Source organism: Marmota marmota, unplaced genomic scaffold, assembly GCF_001458135.2.
Source record: "Marmota marmota marmota unplaced genomic scaffold, marMar, whole genome shotgun sequence".
Taxonomy (NCBI): Eukaryota; Metazoa; Chordata; class Mammalia; order Rodentia; family Sciuridae; genus Marmota; species Marmota marmota.
In genome coordinates, this window is record NW_025999968.1 from 63,384,938 (window position 1) to 63,410,366 (window position 25,429).

Below are 25,429 nucleotides of genomic sequence, written 5' to 3' on the forward strand. Positions count from 1 at the left end.
TGGGCCTACATGCCTCCAGGAATCTTGCCCTCAGTGTCTCAGCATTCTTGGATGCCACTGTGTGACACAGTGGGTGCTGCTCACCTGCCAGCCAAGATACCAGGGCCTGCAGGGATGGGGATGGACACTGCTTCCTTGTAGAAACCTGGGCCTCAGCCCCAGGACGTTCAGTGGATACCAGGAGGTTTTTGGCTTGCTGAAGAGGAACATTTTAACATCTTTCAAAAAAACCAAGACAAAGCACAGATGGCCACAGAGGCTTTGGGTCTGTCAGTATGGGCTCAGCCCTGCCCTCCAGGTCCTTGAAGCCTCAGGAGTTCCTCAGTCTCACCCAGGCTCTGAGGAAGCTAGCTGCTGGCGGCACAGACCCGCAGGCCATGGTCCTTCCTTCCCTTCCTCCCCTTGGTCTCCTCCTTCTGGCTGAGTGGCTCTTCTTCTCCATTGCTCCTTGCCATTTCCCTTTTGCAGGGATTCTGGAGTGTTGTCCTCAGAGGCTCAAATCAGATTGTAGCCTGATATGAGGGGCTGATCGTTTTTTCACAATGACTCATCCGTTCCTCCTCAGCCTTGCTGCCAGGCTATCTGCTGGCTCTGCATGTGGAGACAGTGACAGATCTGGAGAATCGTCCTGGTCCCATGGTGGCTGGGGATGACATGTGAGGTAGAGAACAGGTCACCTCTAGGACACACTGGGACAAACAGGAGTCGGCCTTCCATCCTCTTTTGTTTTATGAATGTAAAGCAGCACTTTTCTGTCTCCTTGCAAGGGGCAGGTTAGGGACGTCCATTTGTGGTGGGCTGTGCTTCACCCTCTGCCCCAGCCTAGGGCAGCTAATGTCTTCTGGCCTCAGAAAGGTCACTCCAGTCGTGGTCCAAGATGCTTCTGCTCCCTGGTTAAACATGTCTCATTTTATTCACAGTATTTTCTTGCCCTGTGCCTCCAATGTCTTCCCTGAGATGCAGTGACACATTATGAGCTTACTCTGTCCTGTTTGTGCTCTCACTTGACCACCACTGACTGGGTGATGCTTGTGTCTCAGGGGCTGCCTCATCTTTGACTATGAAGGGCAGCCAGTGCCACTTCAGAAGAAGGGGGCTGGAATGAGACTCTCAGGGTAGGTGTGCCTTATGTCCAGTTCCAAGATGCAAGACTGTCACCTACAGCTCTTCTCTCTGGTACTGAGCAAATATGTTTGGTCTTACCTCCCCCTGTCTCCCAGCTTCTGTTTTACCAGCCAGTGAAGACACAGCCGCACCCCAGCCCCAGGACCTTCTCTGCAGAGACTGTGCTGCCTCTCCACCCCTCCATCCCATGGTTCCCCCAGGGAATGCTTTTCCTCTTCTCTAGTGGAGAGGGGAGGAAATACAAAGTGTGGAGGACTGAAGGTGTCTGTTGGGTTGGCATTAGCATGGTTGGGGGGCACAACTGACTTTGAGGTCAAGAGGAAGCTGGATCAAACTTGCTGAAGGCTGATGAAGGGTCGGGAGCTGGGTGGCCGTTTAAAATGTCCATGTCTGAAAACTGGGAATCTGAAAGATTTTTTTTCTCCCCGACCCCAGGAATCATTTGAATAGGTCTATAACCTAAAAAGGAGTTAGTAGAACAAAACTTTGAAAATTAGGGGCCCAGAGCGTATGGATGTTGCATAGACAGGGCCAGTGGATGGTAAGGAGGGTGGTGGCAGCGTGTCAGAAACTGCTGCTTCTGGAGGAGGACGGGGCCGCTCCCTTCACAGCCACACAGGCCAGGTGCAGGCCAATCTGCCCTCTGCACACCAGCCGTGCCAGCTATCCGTGCTGCTCCATTCCTTGCTTTTCCTCCCAGTTCAGACCCAGCCTTGTTGTCTGTTAATCTGGGGTGTCTCCACAGCCTTCCGGTCACTTCTATGACATTGACGTTTTGAAGAGTGCAGTCTCTTAAAAAACAGAAGTCTTTCCCTTTGGGTTTGTCCGCTGCTTCCTCATGATTTGTTCCAGTTTCACATTCTTGGCTGAACACTGCCTGTGTGGATTGCGCCCTCCTCGGGGCTTCACAGGGGACACAGAATGTCCTCTCCTGGGGATGTGAAGTTGCTTCCCCAGTCAAGAATTCTTTCTTTCTCTGTGGTTTCCACCTTTGCCCTGTGAGTAATGTGGGAAGACCACTAGCCCCACCGTGCCCTGCTCCTCATCCAAGCCCTGGGTTAGTATCTGAATGGTCTTGGCCTAGATGAGACTTTTATCATGATGGTTGCACGGGTGGCTTGTCCTGCTCTAGTGCTCTGTCCTCTCAAGTCTTGGCCAGATTTGTGAGCAGGAGCCCTCCCTTTTTGCCCCTCTGTTTTTCTGTTTAGTATCAGTTTTGTTTAATGGATTCCTGTCCCAATATATCATTCAACATGATCCTCTGATTTTGGAGCTCAACTGTCCAGATATGGTCAGTGGGATTCCCTCCAGGATGGCTCCAGGTCCTGGTGGGAGGTCTGCTTCCTCTCTCCCTCCCTCCCTCCTTTTCAAGCCTTCCTCCCTTTGGCCCCCTTCTCATTTTTTTGAACACTCCCTTATTTTTCTGCACAGTGTTTCAAGCTCATCTGAACCTACCCCAGCCCTAAAATAAGCCATTTTTTTTTTAAGGTCCCTGGTTCTTCATAATGAGGAAATGTTATCAAAGATGGAGGTCTGGGTTCTAGGTGTGTTTTCTTCTATCACATATCTTTGCTTCCCCTCAGTGGTCAGAGCTGGGAAATGCTACAATATGCACATGTGTATGTACACATTTTAGCATTGAGCGTGTAAATGTATGTGTGTGTGTGTGTGTGTGTGTGTGTGAAATTGATCCTGCAGTGTCCTTTTTCTTCCTACCATCTCCACTCTTCAGGTGGCAGTGATGTTCTAAGGGTGTCTCACCAGCTCCTGAGGCCCTTTGCGTCTCTTCCCTGCTCTGTTCAGTGACGACATTTGGTAGTTTGCCCATGGCCAGAAGGAACCTGGCCAACACTGCAGACAGGGCTCCTTCTCTGCTCCAAGGGCTCTTTTTAAAACATTACATGTTTACCAGCATACCAGTGTAGGCAAGCTCGTTTTAAAAATTTGTTAATTATCCTCCTGTATTACTTTTTATAAAAATAAGCAAACATGTATGTGTTGAACTTTCTCACATTAAATCTATATAACATATTTTGCTACATATGCTCTTTTTTTTTTTTTTTTTTTACTCTTTTATTGTAAACTATACATAGCAGGAGTTGTTGTAGTGTAGAATGGAGTGGCATTAATTACACTCACAGTGCCACGTGGCTACTCACCTCTGCACTTCTGACACTGTACACTGGTGGCCACCCCGTGCTGCTCATCATGGTCATCCTCATCCTTTTTCTCCCTGCTGTCTGGTGCTGCTTCAATGCTTTCTCGTTGTGACACAGGGTGTTGCAAGCAGCTTGCAGTGTTTTGCAGTTATGGACAGGGATGTGCTGAATGACCTTGTGCATTTGTGTTTTCATGTTAGGTCACGGGGTCGAATATGTGTGTAGTTTTGCCAGATACTTCTTCTAAACCCCCTTCCCAGGGTGGATGCCGTGTCTCACCTCCCTCAGCAGTATCCACCAGCAGTCTCCAGTGGCCTTTTCCACTGTGGCTCTCCTATAGAGTCTGTGCTTAATTCTGGAGTTTTTGCCAAAGTGGCTGGTGAGCCTGGCAACTGAGAGTAGTTTTATTTGTATTTGTCTTCCTATGAGTGAAGTGGAACATCTTATTATGTTTAAGAACACGTTTTAGCATGTCTTTTGAAAATTTTTCTGTGGAGTCTTTTTTGTTTTTTCCCTCAATTTAGACCAGTTTTGTTCATTGATTTATAGGTATATTAGGGATATTATTTCTTTTTTTGCTGTGATGTATGTTATAAATATTTTCTTCCATTTATTATTTGTCTGTCATATTTTATCATGGCATATTTTGCTATGACAAAGATTTTAAAATTTTTAATTCGAATTTATCTACTCCTTTTTTATTGCATCTGGATTTTAGTTCATAATTAGAAAGCCTTTTCCTATGTCCAAATTAAAGAGGAAGTTACTGTTAGTCTAGTACTTGTATAGTTTATTTTTTTGCTTTATTTGTTTATAGTTTTCGACATTTTTTTTTCCTGTGGCGTGTTTTATCTTTTCTATTTCATTGACTCTGTTTTTATTTTCCTTACCTTTGCTTTTTGGGTTCATTTTGCTATTCTTTTTCAAATTTATATTGAATGTTTGCTCATTGATATTCAGCTTTTTAACATGTAACTTGGCATCTAGATTATGTAGTTTCTACTTAGGTACAGCTGTTTCAGTGCATTGATTTAGATAGATAATACTTTTAAAAAAATTTTTATTATTGGTTGTTCAAAACATTACATAGTTCTTGACATATCATATTTCACACATTTGATTCAAGTGGGTTATGAACTCCCATTTTTACCCCGTATACAGATTGCAGAATCACATCGGTTACACATCCACTGTTTTACATATTGCCATACCTAGTGTATGTTGTATTCTGTTGCCTTTCCTATCCTCTACTATCCCCTCCCCTCCCCTCCCATCTTCTCTCTCTACCCCATCTACTATAATTCATTTCTCCCCCTTGTTTTTTTTTTCCCCTTTCCCCTCACTTCCTCTTGTATGTAATTTTGTATAACAATGAGGGTCTCCTTCCATTTCCATGCAGTTATAGATAGTACTTTTATCATCCTTAAATTTTAAGTGTTTTGTTTGTACTATGATTTATTTTTAGCATATGAGTTACTTAAAAGTCTTTCTTAATTCTAAATATATGGGGCTTAACATATTATAAAATATATTTATATACACAATATTTGACATATTTTAGTTTTTAAGTGCACTGTTTTAGACAGGTATGTTCCGGATGGTACACCTGGGTCAAGTCTCACGAATGTTCTGTTTGGAAGGGGTACCCTTTGTAGTTTTGGAACATAAGCCTTCTGTGTACAGTCTCTTGGTGAAGCTTGGTACATCCTATCTCTTTCTTGTCCTGATGGATAGTTCCTCTAGCGGGTATATCAATCATTGTGAGAGTTGTGCTCGAACCTAAGAATTTGATTGTAGATTTCTATAGCTCTGCTGTGTATGTAATGTTAAAACTATTTGTAGGTATATTAGGTTTAGAATTGTTGTAGTAGCATACTGACAAACTGAACCTTTTTATCTTTATGTAGTCTACCTCTAGTAATGCTTTTTGATTTAAAGTAAGTTCTGACATAGTTGCACAGTCAGAACTTTCAGAATCTATGTATCTAAATACTTTATGTGTATCTTTAAAATGTTGTCTAATGGAATTTTGTCTCATCCTCCCTGAAGAATATTTGTCATTTAGAGACTGAACATTTAGTTTACTTTCATTTTAATCATAATTTGGACTCCACCCTGCAGTCTTATTTTGAGCTATTTAGTTCAGCTTTCTCATGGTATTTTTTCCTCTTCCTATCTTTTGATTGACTCATCATTTCTTTACTCATTAAGTTTTCTCCTTTACTGTATAATTTTGATTTCTCTTATTTTTGTGTTTTTCTTGCATGTGTACTTCATTTATCAGTGTGAAGTTAATCAGTGTCTTTATCCATTTCCCAAAGAATGTGAGCGTCCTGCAGTACTCAGTCTCTGTCCCTTCGTGCTTTAGTGCGGTCTCACGGTCTGCTGGGCTTCTGGGTCCTGCACCCTCTTGGCTTCGTGCCCTTGTACCTGTGTGTGCCTATCACTTGTACCCCCTAGGCTCCTTGCTCTTCTTTCCACCTTGGTCTGGGTGCTGCTGTTTCTGAAGTGCACCATGGTTAGGTGCTATTAGGAAACTCTTTTTACCTGAAACCTTCTTCATTTTCCTTTTATTGTATATTTTCATGTTCAAAACAAAGTCATTCTGAAACTCTTCTACCTATGATTACTTTCTAAAATTAAGACAAATTTTAATGGAGAAAAATTGGCACGTGGCATACTCTTCTTTAGAAAAGCTGTGCTACTAAGCTCAGGGATTATGATGTGTCTTTGTTAAAGGTATGTACAGTACCATCTTAGTGAGCATGGCTATCAACAGGCAATTCAAATACCCAGGAAGGTGTCCTATCAGCCAAGGCCCAGTACACTTGCAGGGGTTGTGGACCAGCCTAAGGGAGGAGTCAGCAGCTGCTGGAGCCTGCCATGGTTGGAGACAATTCTGCCAGGGTCCCTGGGATGGACGGAAACCTCCATGGGGTCCAGGGCCTTCTGCTCTGTCTTGAAAACCAGCAGTTTTCCAGGATTGATGAAAGCCACTGATCTAATTTTAGAAACCAGACATGTACCAGTTAGGTCAAGTAGAAAGAAATGTGTCTCTTGACATCGTGGTAAAGCTCTGGGACACAAAAGACAAGCCAAAGCCTTAGCAGAGAGGAAAGACATTGCCTTCAGGAACTGCATTCAAGCGGGAGGGACTCTGCTGTGGAGTCGGGAGGTGGGAGAGAGGAAGGAGGTCGTGCACCAACACTCTGTCCTTGATGGGCCTGTCTTTTAGGAATGAGGGGAACAAACAGTTTTCTACAGACATAGAGAAAGCAAGTTGTCCCATAAGGAAGATCTGAAATTAGGAAGGGATTGTAAGTAGAGCTGTATGTCGGTGAGTCACAACATGGACTAAGTGTCATAGTCACAGGGTGAGTGTCTGTGCCAAGAACAAATGGCAGAACGTCTCTGAATGCCCATAGGTCAGTCAATGGGAAGAGAACTGAGTCACTGGAGTTTTAAGGTCCTGGAGTTGTTTGGATGTTGTACAAAAATATTGCACTTTGATACATTAGGGATTCACGGTCAATGTTAGGGCTAAAAAGTAGAAGAGGGAAAAATCTAAAAGAAAGGAAAAAAGGAGACCTAAAAATTATAGGAAGATACATAGGAAACAACATAAAATGGTGAATAAATCCAGATATATTGGGCATTTCTTTTAATTTCAAGGACTAGATGCCTTAATAAGTTCCAGGAGAGACAATCACTCAGAACTCTGTCATTTTTGCAGTCAGTGCAGCCAGGCTGAACTTGTGTTTTCTCTTCCTAGGTCTCCTCAGTTCAGTCAGGACCTTGCTCAGGGTCCTTTCCTCCGGAGGCTTCTCTCACCAGCTTGTTGGGGGTCTTGCCTTTGTATTTGTTCTCTTTCTTTCCATCATGTCCATTCTCTCTGGAACCCAAGGCCTTTTCCGTTTCTTTCCTGTCTCTTTTCCTTCTTGTGCCTTCTGGAGAGTTCTTTGGTTTCGTCTTCTAATCTTCCAACTCACTACCAAACTGCTCCATTCTTTCCATAGGTTCCACATGCTAGGTCTTCCCTTTGACAGTGTTTTCCCTCCCCAGGTGTCCATGTGCTCCTCTGGTGTGGACTTTCAGGCCCAGACCTGGGACAGGTAACTTAGTCTTGTCGTTTGCTTTCTGTTTTCTCCAGTGCCCACTCCTACTTGGTTTGGGGTTGCTCAGCACACTTCTTTTCCTCAGACTTTGTCTCTTCAGTAGCTGGTGAGGTTTGCATTTTGAGAGTGCTTCTTATCCTCCTGTTGCCTGTCTCTGGGGCCAAGGTGCAAAGTTGCAGCTGATGTGGTCTGCTGTGCTGGTCTGTCCAGTGGGATGTGCTCTGTCCTTTGCCTCAAGGTGCGCATTGCCTGTCCCCCTCCTCCCTGTGAGCTTTAACCTGGTGCAGACCCACTGCCCAGTCAGGCAAGGTACTGGAGGCCCAGCTAAGTAACCCCACACAGTCCCCCTGGCTCTTCCTGACTGCATTTCTCTGTGCCCACCTGCAGGTTTTGTCTGGTCTCTCTCTGTTTGACTTTTCCATGGAACCTGATCTTATTCCTGATACAGGCTTGTACTTTGTATTTTCTTTTCAATTGTCTGTGTAGATTTCACTCCATCTGCTTCCTTTCTAGACAGTCACAAATCACTTGATGATCAGGACACATTCAGAGAAATGAGTCATTAGGTGATTTTGTTGTGCAAACCTCATACAGTGCATTTACATAAACATGCCTGGTGTAGGTCAGTCACCTGAAGTGGTCTCTTGCTGTTGTCAGGAGACCCAGAAACTCAAGGTGCAATAGGCTGGTGCTGGCATAAGACAGTTTGCAGTTTGTGGAAGACTTCTTCTTCTTCTTTTTTTTTTTTTTAAATAAGTGGAGGGAGTATGTTCTAAAATAATGATAAAAAGCTTAGAATAGTAAGTATGTAAGCTAGTACAATTGTTTATTATCATCATGTGCTGTATTTTTATCTGACTAGATGATAGGGATTTGTCAACTCCATTGTAATCTTCTGGGCCCACCATGGTGTATACAGTCAGTTGGTAACTGAAATGTTACTGTGTGGTCCTTAACTGTATTTATTTTCTATTGTTCTTTAACAAATTAACCCCAAACTGAGTAATTTACTATGACAAATTTAAAATGGCACAGGTTGACAGGGCCTGGGCCATCTGAAGATGTGGCTGTGGTTGGAGGGTCTATATCTGAGCTGGCTTCCTTTCATGCTTTAGGCTGGAGGTCTCAGTCCCTCGCTCTGTGCCTGCTCCTCTGGGTTACTGAGTGTCTTCATGGCATGATGGCTCCCTTCCCCTGAAGTGGGTGGTTCCAGAGCACACTAGGATCTCAGTGTCCCCTTGTGGAAAGGGCCACAAGGTCCATCTCCACATTTGCCTTGTAGATAGGACCAGCTACAAACCTTCAAAGGGCCACATGAACCTTGGCTTTTCTGTTGCATAAGTTTTTTGGTTATTTTCATTGACTTTTCCTTTATGATTGGCTTTTTTTCTAGGTGATGTAAAAACACAGCATGTGTCTAACTTCTTTAGCACTTGTGTGCTCATTCTTGACATGACCCACACTTGGAAATTCCCACACCAGGTGGCCCTTGGCCCACAGGGCTGTAGCCACTCTCTAGGGTGCCCTCTGACTTCCTGTGTATGAGCAGCATCCATCCATTATGTAGGGCAGGCCTGCTGTGCTGGGGTTTTGCACTTCCTCTACCTGGTGCTCTGACTGTCCCTTTTTGTGGTCTGCGTGATACGTAGGCAGGTATTTGTGTGCAGCATTTGCCTGGTGCTCTGTGCTCTGACCACAGCCCAGGCACTGGGAGCACAGGGTCTGGCGGGAGAGCAGGCCTTTCAGCCACCCTGCTGCAAGTGCTGCAGTGCTGTGGCACGTGTGAGAGCACCTTGCTAGCTGGGCCGTCTGTGGGTGGGTTCGTCATTCTTCCCTATCACCTCCCTCTTTCTTTCTCTAAACTCTCCCTGCGTAGAGGATATTGGAAAGACAAATGGCAGAATGAGAATTAAACATGAAGAATTTGTTCTTTGAATGCTTGAGAGAGGGGCAGGATGGGGCATTCCCAACTGAGGTGTTGTGGTCAAAGGCGAGGGGAGCCAAGAAGGGGCACTCTTCACCTAGCACCTCTGCTGGGCACAGTGGGCTTGGCTGTGACCCTGTTGAGTGTCTCTGCCATGTGTGGACTGCCAGGCAGCCAGCACTGCACACACAGGGTAGATCTGCCCAGCACAGCTGCCTCTTCCTTCGGCTTCTTCAGGACCCTACCTTCTCCCTTGCTGTCCTGGGCATCAGAAGGGTCTGTCTGATCACTGTTTTACCTTGGTCTGGTCCTGTCTTGCTCAGGATCTGTTACTAATAGTTTGACTTGATTTTGTCTACATTAAACAGTTAATTTAGTTTCTAATATATAATGCATTTAATGCAAGATGACTTTTTTTATTGAAATACCTGAAGAAAAAATTAGCTTTATTGTTGCGAGTGTGAAACTCTGGCTCTTAAGTGCCCTCTTTTCCCTGTTGAGATCATTGCTTTTGGATGAATTTTGAAGTTGTGCCAACTCATAAAAAGCTGGCTGTCTCCTCAGCACCTACCATGTGAGGGTGCTGGCTGCTCTGACACTATCTTCTTTCAGTTGACCTTGCTGCCCTGCAAGTAGCCCTCAGAAACCCAGCTGGGGGAGGCAGGCTGCCTGCAGAGGGCCTTATGATGCCATCTTCTGGGAGGGGCTGGCTGATGTGGTAGGAGTGCTTGGGGGCCCAGAGCCAGCCAACTCATGGGTGTTTTCATGCATTTAATTTAAACAAAAGCATAGAATGTTAAAAAAAAAAAAAAAAAAGGCTTAAAAATGTTAGTTTTCTTTTTGCCACATTCTGGCAAAGAGAAGGGGTGGTATCATTGTTCTGTGTTTGCTAAGTGATAATTACAAGTGTGGAGACAGATGTGGTTTCTTGGGAGCCAGCGGGGCTGTGCCAGAAATGCTTTTTGCTCCTTGAGGGAGGAGGCATGGGGAGCTCAGCCCATTGCCTGGGACAGAAGCCCCCAAGGACTTGGAGCAAGGCTGGAAGGGTCAGCGGTCCAGCCCCAGAGTGGGCTGTGGGGCCAGAACCATAGAATGGACATGCACTGAGTCCACACATAGGGGATGGGTGTGTGTGCAGACACACAGTCCTGGGTCAGAAGCGGTGGAGATTAGCTTGCATGATGATGTGGCCTAGCTATGGATTGAAGACGATGCCCTGTAGGGGAAGATAGTCCAGGTGGGTGAAGAGATGTTAGCCGAAGCCTTGTGTGTCCTGGGGTGACTTCAGGTGGCTAGGATGGCCCTAGTGACAAGAAGACTCAGAAAAACCCACCCAGGATCATCACTTGCTCCCCCAGGTTGGGGTGAGCCTTTGGAAGTTTGGGAAGGTGAGGAATCCAAACTTATGTTTTATAGACTAAATTGAAGTTGATGGAAAAAGCAACTTTAAAGTAGGAGGATAGCACAAATACCTAGAGAAGTACTCAGATCAAACCGTGTCAGCCACGCCCTGGAAGACAGTGAGTGTGCCTTCCGGTAGGTGGGCCTGTCCGCCCTGCAGTGTTCCAGGGCTGGTATTAGGGCTCCTAAGGCCCTTGCCTACTGGGCTCAGGGAGGGTTTATGATACAGCTCCTTGGGTGTCTGCTGTCCCAGGGCTGCCAAAAGGCTGTCTCTTGGTCTCTTTCCTGGTCAGGTCTCTGGGGACTCACCATTCCTGTCCCAGCTTTGCCTTGGGTGGTGTGACTTCCATGGGGACTAGGCCTCCATCGAAGAAATGGGATATTGCTAAGTAGAGAAAACAAAAGAAATGAGTAATTCCCCCAAAGGTTGTGATCCTCTTCCTGTTACTGGATGTAAGGGCTCAGGCTGTGCTTGTCTGAGGACTTTGTGTTCAGGTGGGTGTTCTCATAAAATGCCTGGGAACCTCTGAGGAAGAGTTGTGGTGATGCTGGGGTGAAGAAGGTGGTTGTAGGTCATTGTGCATTTTGGGTCAGAAGTCTTGTGCCTCCTTTAAAATGTTGACCCCACATTCTCGTCCCCGTGGCTGACCTGGGAATCCACATCGCAGCACCATCTCTAGCTTCAGGCCTGACAACAGCAGCAGTGGTGAGCTGTCCTGTGAGACACCTGCCGAGGGGTCTGCAGACTGTGCATTTGTTAACGAAGACTTTGAGTTATTCCTAGGACTCTTAATAAAACTGATTTTCTCCTCAGTACCTAGTGCCATGCACTGAATTTTGCTCCCCAAATTCCTGTGTTGGACCTCAAGTCCCACTGTGACCGCACTTGGAGGCATGGCCTCATTAAAGTTGAGTGGGGCCAGGGGTGGGGCCCTGCTCCAACAGGACTGTGGCTTTGTTTCTAAGAAGAGGATGAGATAACAAGTGCTCTCTCTCTGTACCATTGAGGACCCAGCAAAGAGGAGCCATCTGCAAACCAGGAGTCAGACCTCACCAGAGCCCAGCTGTGCTGGCTCCCTGATCCCAGCCTCCAGTCTCCAGAGCGTCAGAAATGAACGTCTGTTGTTTAAGTTGTCCAGTCGAGCATTTTGTTATGGCAGCTGGGAGACAGAACACCCTCATGAATGTTGTGGCAAGTCTTTGGGAGAGCAGCCTGCACTTGCCTGGGGTGCAGGCCCCTGCAGAGATACAGAGATGTTGTCCAGTCACTTATGGACCGTTGACAAGCTGGATGGAAGGCCAGTTTCTTTAACATGAAGGTATGTGGTTGTCAGCGTTCTGCCCAAGAGTGTCCTCTTGCCCACTCTGGGCCCTATGGTTAGTTAACTCATGAATTATTTAGAGCTGGTTCTTTTTTCACTTGTTAAACCAAATGGGAAGGCCAACTCACACTTAACACAAGAGCAAAGGCAAGAAGAGCATAATTACTGCATCAGGAGCTAATTAGGAAAACGCATGTACTTAAATACCTCTCTCTCTCTCTCTCATGCTTTTGATCCTAATAGCAGCTGTGTGAGGTAGTACTTTTACCCCTCCTTTATATTGAGGCATAATTCCCATAACGTAAAATTCACCATTTTCAAGTGAATACTCCTGTGGCATTGAGTACATTCACAGTGTTGTGCAGCTTTCACATCTGTCTGATTCCAAAACATTCCATTCTCCAAGGCAAACCCCATCCCTGTGAAGCAGGGGCGCCCCTTCATCCCTCCACCTGGCACTTGGAAGTCATCCATGTACTTTCTGTCTCTGCAGCTTTGCCTGTTCAGGACACTTCATACAAATGGAGTCACACCACGTGTGGTCTTTGTGAGTGACTTCTTTCCCTGAGCATGTTTTCAGGGTCATCCCCATTGTGGCATGTCTTAGAACTCCATTGTGCTATTCCGTCGTAGCAATGCACCACATTTTAAAACCATTTTTCTGTTGATGAACATTTTTTTCCCCCTACCTTTGGCTGTTTGGAATAGTGCTGCTGTGAAATTTCTTATATGAGTTTTTGTTTGGGCAATTACCATATGAAATTCCTGGGTCATATGGTAATTCCGTTTAACTTACTGAAGAACTGCCAAATTATTCTCCACAGCAAGTACACCATGTTATCTTACCAAGGTGAAGATTTCTTACTCTTGATTTAGTGAGTGAGGGTCTGGGGTATGGGGAGACAGAGGGACTTGCTGTGGATGGGAGTCATTTGGTGACAGAGGCAGCTCTGTGTGGTCAGTTGGCAGGCCTGGCAGGCCCCTGCCCCTGCCCTGGTGTGCACATCAGTACCAGGTACCTATAGGCTGGTGCTATGAGGACATTAATAGGTGGCTCTGAGAATAGGGCCATTTGTAGGAACAGGCAGAGGGAAGGATGGTTTGAAGGAGTGAGCAGTGCCAACTGGGGCTCAGTTTTGGGTTCTGCATCTTTTTTTTTTATGAGCTTCTTTTTTATTATTAATTAATTAATGTATTTTAATTAGGTATATATGACAGCAGAATGCATTTTGATTCATTGTACACAATTGTAGCACAACTTTTTATTTCTCTGGTTGTACCTGATGTAACATCACACCATATGTGCAGTCATACGTGTACCTAGGATAATGATGTCCAACTCATTCCACCGTCTTTTCTGCCCCCCATACCCTATCTTCCCTCCCTTTTGCCCAATCAGTTTCTCCATTTTTCCCATACCCCGCCCCCCGCTCCCCATTATGGATCAGCATCCACTTATCAGAGAGAACATTTGGCCTTTGGTTTTTTGGGATTGGCTTACTTACTTTGCTTAGCATGATATTCTCCAACTCCATCCATTTACCTGCAAATGCCATAACTTTTTCTCTTTTAATGCTGAGTAATAGTCCATTGTGTATATATACCACAGTTTATTTATACATTCATCCATGGAAGGGCATCTAGGTTGTTTCTACAGTTAACTATTGTGAATTGAGCTGCTGTGAACATTGATGTGGCTGCATTACTATAGTATGCTGATTTTAAGTTCTTTGGGTATAGACCTAGGAGTGGGATAATTGGGTCAAATGGTGGTTCCATTCCAAGTCTCCATACTGCTTTCCAGATTGGTTACAGCAATTTGCAGTCCCACCAGCAATATATGGGTGTGCCTTTGCCCTCACATTCTCGCCAACACTTATTGTTGTGTGTATTCTTGATGACTGTCATTCTGATTGGCGTGAGATGAAATCTTAGAGTAGTTTTGATTTGCATTTCTCTAATTACTAGATATGTTGAACATTTTTTCATATATTTGTTCATTAAATGTATATCTTCTTCTGAGAAGTGTCTGTTCAGCTCCTTAGCCCATTTATTGATTAGTTTGTTTGTTTTTTTGGTGCTAAGTTTTTTGAGTTCTTTATGTGTCCTGGAGATTAGTGCTCTGTCTGACATGTGTGTGTCAAAAATTTGCTCTCAAAATGTAGGTTCTCTCTTCACCTCATTGTTTCTTTTCCTGAGAAGATCTTTGATACTGGTACCTGTGATTTTAGGATTGGAACTGTGACCCTGGTTGGCCAACAGCCACAGCATCTATGTCCTTCCTGCCAGGATGTGCCATCTTCTGTCTTGTGCTGCTCTCACCCTCCACCTCACATTGATAGTCACAGAGGATTTGCCTTCCCACTCTTTGTTTGGGGGTGATCCCCCCTCATGCCACCCTCTGTGTGCATAGCTCTTGTGTGTGACCAGCCGTTGCCAATGCCCTGTGTGGCGATGGCAAATCACACTCATGTTGTGAGCAAAACACTTGCCTGAGATGAAGGTCCTGCCCTGTAGCCTCCCGCTTCTGGAATATCTTGTTGCCCATGACACTGCCTGTGCTCATAGTAAGCTGCCATGGCACTTCAGTTACCTCAGCTCTTGCTGCTGCGCACCAGACTGCAGGATGCCATCCTGGTTCTTGCGGGTGGCAGAGCAGAGATGGCAGAGGGGACTTAACTCAGATGTTCGTTGTCACATTCTTGGATGATGATGATGGTTTCCTGGCAATTCAGATCAGTGTGAAGCAGCAGCACCACTTTTACAAGCCGAGGAGGTTTGTACTTGCTGAGTGAAGGAAATGTTGCAGACTGCTCCCAGCTCTCCTCTTTGGTGTAACCACTAGGGAGAGGCTGGTGGTTCTACTCCTGCTGATTCCTTCTACCCACTGGCATGTCAGCCCTGCTGCTTGTTCAGCAGTTGGCCTGCAGGTAGAGGAGCTGGAGGGAGGCTGTGCTGCCTTCCCTGTGGGCTCTGTGTGATGTTGGCATAGCCTCCCACTCATAGCCTGTGATAATGTGGGCAATCTCTGTCCCTCCTTGATTTGTTTCCTCATTCACTGAGAGTTGGTGGAGCTTGCTAAGTTCTAGGGCCCCAGGAAGTGCCGTTAGGCTAGTTCTCCCACAGTGCTCTCCTGTGTTTATTCTGGGACTGGAGTTGAGAGTACATGTCTTTTCAGTGGAGGAGGTGTCAAGTCCTGTTCCTCGGTAAAAGCTGGCCCTCTCACCTGTACCTGGAGTTCAGATGAATGTGTGTGCTGGCCACCAGAACTAGGTGTTTCTGTGGGGTCTGCCTCTAGCCTGTGGTGGGACCTTGGGTACACTGCTCCTTGTGCCTGCAGCTGGGCACCTGGTCTGTGAAGTGAAAGGGACAGTTATGTGATTTTATCATGTGGGTGCCTTCTTGTGATGCTTTGTTCAGTTTAGAGCTTAGGACCCTTGTCTTGGCAGGTAACAGAGGAGGGAACCTGTGTTTGGATGCATGGGCACCTTCTCTCATTCTAGGTGGGAGTCCTGGCTACCTGCTCTGCCCCACTCATGGCGTAAGGCTCTTGGGTCCTCTGGTCCTATCTTTCTTCTTTGCTGGTTCATCTCTGGCCAGCAGTGTCTGGACACAGCTTCCGTGCAATATGTGGTGAAGTTCAAGGAGAGCCAGTGGGCCACTCAGGGAACGGGTGACGCCATTGCAGTATTACAGGACTGCTTGGCATATAGGTGGCACACGTGTGGCTTTGTGTACCTCAGGGAAAGCGTACCACAATGCGAGAGCTCTGAAACCCAACCCAGTGAAAGCAGTGTCTCTCTTGTAGAACATGTTTTGTTCCGAGTCTATAGGAAGCACACAAAGAACTTTCCCAGATCGTGGCACCTCATGTAGGGAGCCTGCAAGGCCCTGAGGTGGCCTCGGGGCCCTGGCCACTCACTCAGAAGGGTCTCTGAGCTCAAAGTGGGTGCCTGTATCCTGTGCACTGGGTGACATGCCATAAGCCAAAGCCATGCCGATGGGCTCCTGCCCTACAACCATCAGATCAAATAAGCAAGCAAAGATCAGGAAGATGGAAAGCAAGCGACAAAACCAAGCTGCCGATTTGGACAACTGCTTCCTCTCATGGCTGGGCGTTTCCTGCAGCTCTTCTAGGACTTCGAAAACTGGATTAAATCTCACTATAACTTTGTTTCTTGGTGTCCATACTCCTTCTCTTTGGACTGCCAATTTGAAGTTTTTAGCCTGTTTTGTTGAGGTTTTGTTTTCTGGTCTCTGCAAGCACCTCACAGGCTGTTGTCCAGAATGGACTCACTTCCTTTGTACACACTTCTCAGCATGTGCTCTCCTGCCTCCTGCTGATGTTTTGTGCTTTTCTTTATGTGGCAGGGTGACTTCATGGCTTTCTGTGTTTATGTCTGTTTCTCCCTGAAAGAAAAGTCAGTCCTCATCTAGCCTTTATCTCAACACGTGTGGACATTCTCAGCTAGGGCCTCATTTTTTTTTTTTTTGCCTGGATCTTCTTTCACATTTTTGTGACTTTAAGCTGGATGGCTGTTCAGTTGAGCCAGTCCCCATATCAGACCAGGGACAGCAACCAGACAGGGGTATTGAGAGGAGACTGAGTAACTCTGGTTTTGATTTTCACCTTGTTTGGTGGGGACCAGTGACCTCTGCCATGGTGCCGCCATCTCCTTTGCCATGTGTCACAGTACATGCCTCTCGGGGAGCCCTGGAGAGGGCCTCAGGGCTCTGCTACCCATGTCTCACATTAGAGCTTATAGAGCCTAAGTGGTTTGATTTCTTTGCTTAATTTAGCAAAAATGTAGGTAGATGGAGAGTAAAATGCATGTGCTCAATTCAGTAGCTTCCTTGTGCTGGGATGCTGTCAGTTACAGCCTTAATGGAGGGACTGCCCTTGTACATGCTCAGCCATGGCTCTCCATGCCGTTGTCACATTGTTGGCTACCTTACAGTCCAGCTGCTCTTGTTGCCCTGATCAAGATTTGAATTTGTAACATTGAGCTTTTCTGTTGTTTGTGTCTAGTAGATTATGTATCTTGAGGTCAAGACAATGGTAACTAACATTCCACACAGGATTTCATGTTCATTAATTCACTAAAATTTTATGGGAAGCACATGATGGGTATTCACTGAAGACTTAGAGGTTTTTGTTAATTTAATATTAATTAGCAGTTTAGTGTGGTGGGTAGTTTAGAAGAAAGTGTAAGCTTAGAGCACTTTCAGAGCATCCTGTTGTCCCAGATAAGGGGCCAATGTCATGAGGAGTTTGGCTGTAATAACAGCCGTTATTAGTGGAGAGTCTACCAGCTGTCTCCAGGCTCAGAGGAGAGTGGGAAGAACTGGGAGAGGCCAACTCCCAGTAGGTCCTTGAAACATCCCTGTCCAGCTGTCAACAGTCAGCATGTGACTCAGACAGAAAAGGCTGGGTGGCCAGAACAAAGTGGGTAGGACTGACCATAGGGCCAGCTGGGCTGCCTCACAAGCATTTCTCTGGGACTACATACAGCATAACTTGAAGCTGTGGTAGAGAGTCAGGACCCAGAGTAGGCTCAGGATGAGGAAGCACTGTGGGAATTTTAGCAGCTGACCTTGAGAAGTGGGAGGCCTGAACTTTGTCAGTGGAGAAATGTGGGGGCCATGCAGAGTAATAGGGGATAGTCAGTGGGTTGAACCAGGGACTTTCAAGGTCCTCCATTCAATCCTTTCCCCCTCCAAACATCGAATTGTATACTTTGTTTATTTTTATGTGGTGCTGAGAATCAAACCCAATGCCTCACATGTTCTAGGCAAGAGCTCTACCACTGAGCCAAAACCCCAGCCCCTCTCCTATTTAATTCTTAGGCCATATAATTATAAAATGTATTTGTAGATAGTAAATTCAGTTGAAATCACTATGTTCATAACTGAATTTAAATTTAGTTTAATATTTGAGGAAAAAACTAGGACAGTAGTTAAGTGCAAAAGAGTTTAATAAGTTTAATGTATCAAATAAGTATTCTTGGTAAACAACAGAAGACTAAAATTAATAGAATTAATTGCCATAGGAGTTCATCCCTTTTCCTTCCCTTCCTTTTTGTTTTAAGGCTTTGTAGTAGGCTTGACTCATTTAGGCTAAGGAGTAAGTCTGCCTCCTAAGATTAGCATGAGTTTTTAAATATTAGCAGGGTAAAAACAGGTACCAACTTTAGATATTGGAACAACCTCGTCTCTCTCCAGGCCAGTGACTTGATTTTCATATTCTCTGAAAGCCCAACTTTGACAGAAGAGATCATATAGCCACATCATATTTTTCTCACTTCCCTTTGGAATAGTTGCTTTGTCCAGCCCTAAAAGCTAGGATGTGATTCATCCTTACCCTGCTTTCCCAGGACAGCAGTTGGGAAGATCCTTCTGATGCCCTTTCATCTGCTGACACTGCGTCACCCAGGGGTACCTTAGCTCCCTTCCTGTTAGCCTCTTGTCTGGGGCCAGCTGTGTCAGAACTAAAGCACTGGAGTGGATGGTCTATAAGATGGGGTTTAATCAGGGTAATGTTTTAGGTGCATGTGGAAAATTTACTGTGATAGAACATATTCTGGGTCGTAAAAAAAATTTAAAGATTTTTATGTTTACCAAGTATGTTCTCTGAAAATGACAGATTAAATTAATTTAAATTAAATGAAATGACAGTAATTAGTAACAGAAAGGTGTCTGAAAAATACCCAAGTCCTTGCAAAATAAGTGACATACTTCCAAATAATCTATGGCTGAAGCAGCAACAAAGAAGAAATGAAAACTATTTTAAAATGGATTAAGATGAAACCATAGCTTTCAAAATATTCAAGTTTCAGCTAAAGCAGTGCTGAAGGAAAATGTATAGCATTGAACATCTATATTAATAAAGAAGAATTGTCTCAAATAGATGATCTCATCCTCCACTCTAAGGAATGAGAGAAAGACACCAAACTAAAGTAAACAGAGTCAGAGACAGTCACCCCAACAGAAACCAATGAGATAACCAAGTTAAAAACTTCATTTGTTTTATAGTCTTGCAACACAAAATGCTTCTTGGACCTCGTATGTGGGGATTTCCTCACATACCAAGCAAGCATACCTCCAGGAGTGAACCACAGCTGAGTAATCTCTTATGCATATTCTGACACTGTTCATGTAGATGTAGTGTCATATCCCCTGGGTTGAGAGCTCAGTCCCATAACACTGAACACCTCATTTCAGATGCCACTTTCAAGCCCCAAACTGGGACCTGTGCTTCTGATTGGCTCCTTGGCTTAAATCAACTCGCTGGAATGGTTCACAAGTCCATGAAATGCGTACATTCCCTGCTTATTAAAAAGGATATTACAAAAGATACAGATGATGAGACATACCAGGGCAAGGCCTGTGAGAAAGGAGTGAGCTCCCATACCCTCTCTGGGCATGACCTCCAGGAACCGCTCATGTTTGGGAATCCACAAGCTCCTGGAACCCAATCTTTGGGGGTTTTTATGGAAACTTCCATCATGAGGTGTGACTGATTTAATCATGGACCATTGAGGATCAGCTTGACCTTCTGCCCCTCTCCCCTGTCCTTAGAGGTTGGTTGGGCCAACCACCAGTGCCGCAGTCTGGCTGGGCACAAAATAACCCAGCCGCCACACAGCCTTGTAGGTTCAAAACAGGAACTCCTTTATTCTCCGCACTCCTGCGGACGCCACGCATGCGGCCTTCTCTCCGGACACACCACACACCAACCGGAAATCCCTCCTATGGAAATCCCTCTTCAGGCACTTCCCCAACCAATGGGAACTCTCCGGGGAATCCCCAGGAGAACTCCAAAGTAGCAGGCATAGCAGGCCTCGGACAGCAGGGGTCTAATATACAATTGAATACTCAGCTTAACATAACCATTATCATCTCAATGGCTTGCTGGCATCACCTCTCAACCACTCGGTTCTGGCTCTCAGCACACTAGCCAACTCATTAATGTACAAAGACATTTGAGGATCTTAGGAGTGTATGCCAAGAAACTGATGATGATGATCACATGTAGCTCTCACAATATCACAGGATCAACTAGAAAACTCCACAGAGGTGAAGGCGAAAGGTGGTTCTTTGAGATCAGGAAGACTGATAAACCTCTAGACATAGGAAACCAGCAGAGGAGGTCAGCTGTGCAAGATGACATAGGCGCCACCACTTGGGTCTACAGGTGCTGGAAGCGTGCACTGGATCAGCCTTGTACCAGCACATTCCATGGCTCAGAAAAAATGTGCATGCATTCACAAGGAAAACTCCAAAGCCCACTTAATTAGAGAGAAATTATCCTAATAGTCCTGATCATGTTAAAATTTGTACTTGTATTAAAATCCTCTTTCCCTCACCTAGAGGGACAAAAATCTCCAGGCCCAAATGGCTTTACCAGTGAATTTTATGAAACAGTTAAGGAAGAGACATTTTAAAAAGGAATAATGCCAATTCTTCTTGAACTCTGTCAGAAAGTTGAAAAGGAGGTAGCATTTTCTAAATCATTCTATGAGGCCAGAAATGCCGTAAATAACAAAAACCAGGCAAAGATTTTGGAAGACCAGAAAACTGTAAACAGATATTTGTCATGAACATACTTCTAACAAGATTTTAGCAAATAGAAATTTTTTTATTTTATTTTATTTTATTTTTTATTTTTTTTTATTGTTAGCTGTTCAAAACATTACATAATTCTTGATACATCATATTTCACACTTTGATTCAAGTGGGTTATGAGCTCCCATTTTTACCCCAAATACAGATTGCAGAATCACATCAGTTACACATCCATTGATTTACATATTGCCATACTAGTGTCTGTTGTGTTCTGCTGCCTTTCCTATCCTCTACTATCCCCCCTCCCCTCCCCTCCCCTCGCCTCTTCTCTCTCTGCCCCCTCTACTGACATTCATTTGTCCCCCTTGTATTATTTTTCCCTTTCCCCTCACTTCCTCTTGTATCTACTTTTGTATAACTCTGAGGGTCTCCTTCCATTTCCATGCAATTTCCCTTCTCTTTCCCTTTCCCTCCCATCTCTCATCCCTATTTAATGTTAATCTTCTTCTCATGCTCTTCGTCCATACTCTGTTCTTAGTTACTCTCCTTATATCAAAGAAGACATTTGGCATTTGTTTTTTAGGGATTGGCTAGCTTCACTTAGCATAATCTGCTCTAATGCCATCCATTTCCCTGTAAATTCTATGATTTTGTCATTTTTTAATGCAGAGTAATACTCCATTGTGTATAAATGCCACATTTTTTTTATCCATTCATCGCAAATAGAAATTTGAAACCTAGAAAAAATAATTGGAGTTTAATCCCAGGAATGCAAAGAATCATTTATGTTTAAAATTAATCAGTATAATTCACTATTAACATACTGAAAATGAAAAACAGTATCATCTTAGTATATGCAATAAGAGCATTTGACACAGTGCAATATCCATTCCAGACAAAGATTTCCAGGAAACTAGTGATAGAAGGAGACTTCCTGAGGTGGCAAACAGCAGGCATCATGTAAAATGGTGAGACTGAGTCCTTCCCTTAAGACTGGGTGAAGGCCAGGAAGCCTCTTACCTCTTCTATTCAGTATTTTACTGGAGTTGTTAGCAAGTTCTGTAAGATAGCGAAGAATAAGAGGCTCTCAAAATTAGAAAGGAAGAAGTAAAACTGCCTTTATCCTTATCAGCTAACATGTTTGCCTCTGTAGAACATCCTACATCCAGAACAAAACTCCTGAAGCCAAGAATGAGTTTAGCAAGGCTAGAGGATACAAGATCAACGTACAAAAATCAGTTGCACATCTCTGTCCTAGCAACAAATAGTTAAAAATTGAAAAATGTTTTCGAGGGCATTAGAAACGGAAATACTTAGGAGTTGGCGGGACAAAAGATGTACAGTACTTGAACACTGAAAACTTTGAAATCATTGTTGAGAGGAATTATGGAAGTCACAAATAAGTTGAAATATAGACAATGTTCATGGTTTGGAAAACAATACTCTCAAGGTGTTAATTGTCCCCAAACTGATCTGCAGAACCCATGGAGCCCCAAACCGAATCTCAGAAGGCTTTCACAAAACTTTGGCATTAGTTCCACTTGATTTTATGACTTACTGTAAGCCACAGTGGTTGGAACAGTGTTGCATTGATTTTAAGTCAGACAGCAAGATCAGTGGGTCAGAGTATGGAGTCCAGAAATTGACCTTCACACATATGGTCAGTGACTTTTCAACAATAGTACCAAGGCAGCTTAGTAGATAAAAGCACAGTTTTTTCTTCCCCAACAAATGATGGTGGAACAACTGTATATCCCATTTTTTTTTTTAAAGAAACACTCTCATTTATAACCCTCATCACATATAAAAATTAACTTACAGTTGATCAGAAATCTCAATCTAAAACTCAGAACTGTACTATTTCTAGGAAAACACTATGAGACATTCTTTATGACCTTCTGATCTTGCATTCAGCAAGGTTTTCTTAGTTACAACCTTAAAAGCATTATCCATAAAATATGCAAATGTATACATTGGATTTCTTCACTTCCAGAAATGCTGCTCTTCAGTGGCAGGTATAGGGTTTTTTCTGATCAGGTCCCAAATTTCTCTCATGACTGGGGAGCAGCATGAACTCCAGCCCCAGGGCAGGTGGAGGTGAGTGTTTGCCATGTGCTTTCACAGCATCCTTCTCTACCTGTGTGCAGCCCTGCCTGAGTGTAGGACCTGTGACAGAGAGCTTGTTTCTACCTGCAGATGCCCTTGTGGCTCTTGTCTGACCCCTACCTAGTGTATGTACTGAGACAGCCACTCTCTGGGGGACCCTGATTAGGTGGGGAGTGAGGGTAGGATGTGTGGTCTAGGGAGACAAAGGAGGCAAAGAAACCAAACAGGTGAAAAGCAGAACTGGCATGCCTGGCAGGCCATGGGAAGGTGGAAGCTGTCCAGGACATGTGTGTTCAACCAACAGGTAGGGGACAAAAGAGATAGAGGGAGAGTAGGGACTCTTGGGCCAAAGCCTTTTGGGGGTACCAGGTGCTACCTAGGCAGGCTTCCCTCAGGGAGTTCTAATTGGTGGATTTCGAGCAAGCAGGTACAAGTTCTGTGGGGTCACTCTATGGATGAGTGGTCACTGTGGGGTCACTGTGGCATATCTGGGCAATGTGTTCCACATGTAGTGTGGGGTCAGTGGGGCCAGTTAGGTAGTTTGTATGCAGCCACCCCAAAGGAGGATGGTCACAAGGAGGCAGTTATGTAAGGCCAGGCCCTGAGTGACCACCTTGAGGAACCTGGGGGGGAGGTAGATGAGTAGAAACTGTGTCCATGGTGACCCAGTTCTGCTTCTGGAATGAGAGATCCAACCTATATCCAGAATGTAGGATATAATTTTATGGATGCTGAGGGAGGCCCCATAAAATTATAAGAATTCACTACACACTGTTAAGGAATGGAAAAGCAAGCCACAGACTGAGAAAACACTGGTACATTACAGAACTAATGTATCTGAAATATGTAAGAACTCTTAAAATTCAGTACTGAGAAATCATAACTAAAAATGGCTAAATGTTTGACCATCCATTTCACAAAAGAAGATATGTGGCTGGCATAGAAGTCCATATGTGCTCACTGTCATTATTCACTGGGAAATGCAAATAAAACTATAGTAAGACACCTCTGCTTTGTCTAACCATGGTGAGTTTGGGCAGGGACGGCACCTCTTACGTCCTTCTGGGGAGGTAAAATGGTGCCACTGCCTTGGAAATATTTTGGCAGTCAGCTCAGGAGCTTATTAAATATGTATGCACGAGCATTGTACTACTAGGTGTTCACCAAGGTCAGTGAGAGCAAATGTCATACAAAGCTTTGAACAGGAATGTTTCCAGCAATTTGTTTTTAAAAGCTAAAATACTGATAACATATCAAATGTCCATCCTTCTGTGAATGGGCATACAAATTGTGGTATGTCCAAATAATGAAATACTGAATGAACTAGTGATTCACAGAGTAACAATGAGAATCACAAAATAATTATGCTGAGTATGAGTAGCCAGATCAAATCCCATTCATTCTATTTATGAGCTTTTAGAGTAGGCAAATTCTGTAGTGTCAGAAGGTAGATTGGTGGTTTTGCGGAGCCAGGATTTGGTGCCAAGACGGGAGGGGACAAGGCTGCAGATGCCCCAGGGAACACTTGAGATGGGCTTGTGTACCCACTATATGGTGGTTTCATGGGTGTACCCAACTATGGTGGTTTCATAGGTGTTTACATGTTAAAACAGCAGTTTGTAAGTTTAAAACGTGTATTTACTGTATGTCAGTTTTATCTCAAAACTATTCTATTTTATCTTGTTTTGTTTTTCAAAAAGAAAGCAGAACTCCCTTTGGAGCAAGGCTGTATTGTGCAGAGCCTCAACCACTTCCAGCCAGAGTGAGACATTCTGAAGCTAAAAACAGGAGCTAACAGAAAACTGATAAAACAGAGAAGAAATAGACCCAGATATTTTATATGATTGCACTGTCAGATAAGACCTTAGAATATCAAGATTAATAAACTAAAAAAGGAGAAAGTGATGCAGAAACATTTGAAAAGATGAAGAATTTCAAGTGGAATCATAATCTATAAAAAGAATCAAATTGGACATTCTAGAACTGAGAAAAGTAGGTTCTGGAATTAATGATTCACCAGCTATGTCTAACAGAAGACTGGACAAAGCTGAACACAGGCCCATGAACCAGGAGGCAGGTCAACATCATGAATCTAGATGGAAGCACAAGAGGAACGAGGATGGAAAGCATGGCAGGGTGCTTGAGTGCCCTGGTGAGTCCCAGGGGCTGACATGGTGGGTCCCAGAGGAGGTGGGGGAGTCAGACAAACATTTGAAGGGATGAAGGCCATGCATCTTCCAGAGTATCAATAGTCATCTGTACCCAGATTCATGAAACAGCCTTCTCTGCACAGAACAAAGAAGCACACAAACAAGCAAAACAGATCTCTCACATTTGAACATAAAATGGTTTGACTCTTGGAAGCTAAAGTCAAAGAGAACATCTTTTAAAAGCAGCCAGCTTTTAGAATGGCCCATTGCTGTTTCAAGAGCCACAGTCTGCCTGGCACCGTCTGTGCACGCATACACTTCCCAGGGGATGCGTCTGCAAGTGGAATTGCTGTGTCATTTGTTATGCGCATCTTTAACTTTGTTGGCTGATAACATTTTTTTTTTCTTTCATAGTTGGAGCTCCAAGCAGCAAAATATAGACTTCCCTTTCATTATGCCTGTATCTGTAACCATTTTCCTCCACAATTTGGCTTCAAAAGCAATGCCAAGCCAGGTACAGTGGCATGTGCCTGTAATCCTAGCGACTCAGGAGGCTGCAGCA

General features: G+C 44.4%; 1 protein-coding gene across 16 annotated transcripts in view; it reads left to right on the top strand.

Moving 5' to 3' along the window:
* The window catches only part of Pcbp3 (poly(rC) binding protein 3), a 166,863-nt gene that overhangs the window by 17,541 nt on the left and 123,893 nt on the right, over nt 1-25,429 (top strand). For 3 of the 16 annotated variants that reach the window (XM_048803795.1, XM_048803805.1, XM_048803796.1), the window contains exon 2: nt 11,733-12,043. The exons of the other annotated variants lie outside the window; for them this stretch is intronic. The gene's annotated coding sequence lies outside the window, so the exon portion shown is untranslated. The remainder of the gene's footprint in view (nt 1-11,732; nt 12,044-25,429) is intronic. 16 annotated transcript variants of the gene reach the window in all.